We start from the raw sequence: 4134 nt of genomic DNA, 5'->3' as shown, positions 1-4134 counted from the left end.
ATACCTTTGTAAGAAACCATTAGAATTATTATTTCAAATTCCGCCAAGGTCGACTTTGCCTTTCATCCTTTCGGGGGTCGATGAAATAAGTACCAGTTGCATACTGGGTTGATGTAATCGACTTACTCTCTCCCCAGAACTTGCTGGCTTTGTGCCAAAATTTGAAACCATTATTATTACTATTATTATATACAAAGGTGGTGGACTGACAGAATCGCTTGTATTAAAAAAAAAAAAATGCCCTGGGGTATATTTGTTCCAGCTCTTTATATTCAACTTTGTCTTTCATCTCTCCAGGGATGGCAAAATAAAATACCAGTTCTGTGCTGAGGCCAATGTGATCGATAACCCCGACCCCTGGCACCAATAATAGAAAGGGTTATTACTGAGGTGGTGAACTTGCAGAATCATTAGCACACTGGGGAAAAATGCTTTCATCTGTCTTCACATTCTGAGTTCAAATTCTGCCACGGTCGACTTTGCCTTTCAGCCTTTCGGGGTTGATAAAATAAGTACCACTGAGGTACTGGAGTTGATGTAATAGACTAGCTCCCATGCCCCAAAATTTCAGGCCTTGTGCCTATAGTAGAAAGGATTATTATTATTATTATTATCATCATTATTAAGGCAGCGAGCTGGCAGAATGGTTAGCAAGCATTTCTTCCAGCCGTATGTTCTGAGTTCAAATTCTGCTCAGGTCAACTTTGCCTTTCATCTTTTCAGGGCCAGTGAAACAGGTACCTGTTGATTACTGTGGGTCAAGGGTCAATGCAATCTACTACTCCCACTCCTTGCTGAGTGGGAGTAGTAGATTGCATTGACCCTTGACCCACAGTAATCAACAGGTACTCCCACTCAGCAAGGAGTGGGAGTAGTCCCTGTCGTAGAAAAGATTATAAGGACAATGGTTTGGGAGACTCATTAGGGCATCAGATGAAATACCTTGCAGTGGTCAGTTCTGATTTCTTAAAATCCCTAATTTCAAATCTCACCAACGACTATTTTGCCATTTGTCCTTCTGGAGCCAATAACATTTTGTACCAGCCATGTCCTGGGGTCAATTTATTTGACTAATAATGCATCTCCTCACATTTGTGGCTTTGTGCCTCTATTATAAACAATTATCGTTAGTGACAGGGTAAAGGCAGCGAGCTAGCAGAATCGTTTGCACGACTGACTTACATCCTTTTGGGGGGGGTCAACAAAATAAGTACCAGTGAAATACTGGGGTTGGCAAAATTTGAAATCATTATTGACAGGGTAGTTGATTGGTTGAGCATTGGACAATATACCTGGTGGTGTTTAGTTAAATCCCTTCTTTACTTAATTCCCAAGCTGGGGCAGTCAATATACTCAAGTATGTCGACCGCCCCTCTTCTTTAAACATCTGTGCCCCCTTGTGGAAAATTCAAAATTATTATTATTGGTAGTTGGTAGAGCATCAGACAAAAATGCCTTGTGGTATTTACTGACATCCCTTCTTTATTTACACTCTGAGTTTAAATCCTGCTACAGTTGGCATTGCCTTTCATTCTTTCAGGAGTCGATAAAATACCTGTCATATACCAGGGTTGATTTAATCAGCTATTACAAAAATTTTGGGGTCTTCCCTGTGCCAATGGTATAAAACAACCAAATTATCATCTTGGTAGGCACCTAATTAAGAAAAGTCATTAAAATTTCATTTCTTAATCAACTTGCCCACTAATTCTTTCATGATCTTTTTTTTTTTTATTTTTAATACCTTGTGTTTTCTGGATTTTATTAATCCCCTAAATCCTTCAATGAGTTTGTACTTTTCATTTTGTAATTAGGGGGTTTCTTGTTGATTCTTGTTATTGTTGTTATTATTATTAACATTAAAGTTGTAAAGAAAAACCAAAAAAAAACAAAAACAAACCCATTTATGTTTTTGGGGGGGGTTGAACGTTTCTGGGTCCCTAACGAATTAAACACTCACAAATGTCTTACTGTTGTTGTTTAATTTATATTTTTTCAAATATAAAAATTGAAGAAGAGAAAAACTTGTTTCATATATATATATACACACACACACACATGTATATATATGTGTGTATATGTATGTATATATACATATATATATATACACACACATGTATATACATAAATATATATATATATATATATATGTACATGATAATTTTATCTTTCATAAAATGGAGGTTAAAAAAGGAAAGGGAAAAAAAAAATCAGGTTTTTACTAGGGTTTAAAACAACTAAAGCAAGCTGTGAGTGACAATCTTTTGTTTTCTGTGGGGAGGAAGGAGTGTTTTTTTGTGTTATATTCTATTGTTGTTGGGTTTTTTTTGTTACTTTTTTTTTGTTATTTTGTTCTTGTTTTTGCATCTAACCTCTAATAAAAACATTTTTCCACTTTATATTCACCTCTGTTTTGTCACAGACATATTTCCACCCAAGGGGACTCACCCCTCTCGGTTTTCATTTTTTAAATTTCTTTTATCTCTATTTGTTCATTCTTAACTCTATAATTAGCGTATGATGAAAGGAATCGATTTAAATCATTTTATTCTTAAATGTATGGTGTATAATAGTTATGATCCAGTGTGTATACGTATGCATATAGCAAAGTATGCCTAAACAAACTGATGTCTAAGGTATCTCAGACCATTGCTAAAAGACTAGATAACATGGTATTGTGTCAACGATAGAAGTTTAGAGTCTCGTTGTTAGATGACAGACAGACAGACACATATACAAAATATGAAATGTGCTCTTTAATGATTAAGGTTAATCCTTCAGTATCCGGATTATCAGAAGTAATGCTTTGATTTGAATTACCAAAGCATTATCATATAGCTTTGAGATTTTAATGTGATTGATTGACTGTTTTTAGAGTGGCAATGTTGGATAGCTGTGAGAGGCCAGATCTAACTGGTTCAAAACGTAAAACAGAGAATATTCGGACTGGATATGGCTGGCTTAAATGCTAAAGGGTTAAACCTCGAAATAATAAAGATCAACCGAAGGAGAAATGTTTAGAAATTTCAAAATACAGAACAAGTGATGTGTCAGTTTGAATTACATGCTGGAAAATTCTTCAGAATTTATGTAGCATGTGTGTATGTACATGTGTGTGTGTGTGTGTATAGCCTTGTAATTAAGGTATTGTGCTCATAAGCAAAAGTTGTGATTTCAATTCCCCGATTGGTGGTGCACTGTGTTCTTGAACAAGACCCTTCATTCTACACTGCTCCAGTGCACTCAACTGTAAATGGGGACCCTCTGTGACAGACTGTGACAGACTGGCCTTCCTGCCTAAAGCGGCAGAGTGGGGTGTCATTCAAAAGCTGCATCAATGCAAAGGAAGTACATCATGACCGGCCAGCGACGTGTAACAACTGGGAGTCTGGTCAGCACAGAGATGATAAAGGTTTTAACATCGAGCTTGCCCTGTAGGATGTTTTCTTCATCAGATGCTGATTGGAAACATCAATGTTGTTCCGGCACCTTCTGACAGCAATCACTCCTGCAGCAGTGCCAAGCATTATAATTACTTCCAGGAAATGTCCGGGTTCTTTACACCTAAACTGTAGCACTTACCCCCTCATGTTATCTTTCTGCATTTGTGTGCATGTGTGTGTGTATGCATGTGATGTTCAGTAAAAACCGGTGTTAGCAGTATGTAGAGAGTGGTGTATATATGATGTCTCATACTGAAGGTAAACAGGATTGTTATTTCATGATTACACAAACCATTTACAACTGAATATGCAAATTATCTACATATGACAAACACACACATATAATTTTATTAAATTATATTACTCTACCTTAGGTATTTGAGTACTATTTTTTTTCACCTTGTTTTGCACTTATTTGCTTACCTGTGTATATATATATATATATATATATATATATATATTTAATGTTAGTTTTTATCATAACTGAACATAAAAAACAATTTCACATTAATCTGAGGGGGTTACTCCGTACTTTTGTTGAGTACAAATTTATTACTCTTAAAACAAGAATGTTGTTGACAATGACTTTGAAGTTTTGACCAGCAGTCTGTTGATGGCTTAGCTGGCCAAAACTTCGAAGTCACTGTCAACAACATTCTAGTATAAGAAACACACACACACACATATATAT

This window comes from Octopus bimaculoides, chromosome 25 (assembly GCF_001194135.2).
Source record: "Octopus bimaculoides isolate UCB-OBI-ISO-001 chromosome 25, ASM119413v2, whole genome shotgun sequence".
NCBI lineage: Eukaryota > Metazoa > Mollusca > Cephalopoda > Octopoda > Octopodidae > Octopus > Octopus bimaculoides.
The sequence above is the reverse complement of the archived record's forward strand: the minus strand, read 5'-3'. Positions refer to the sequence as shown.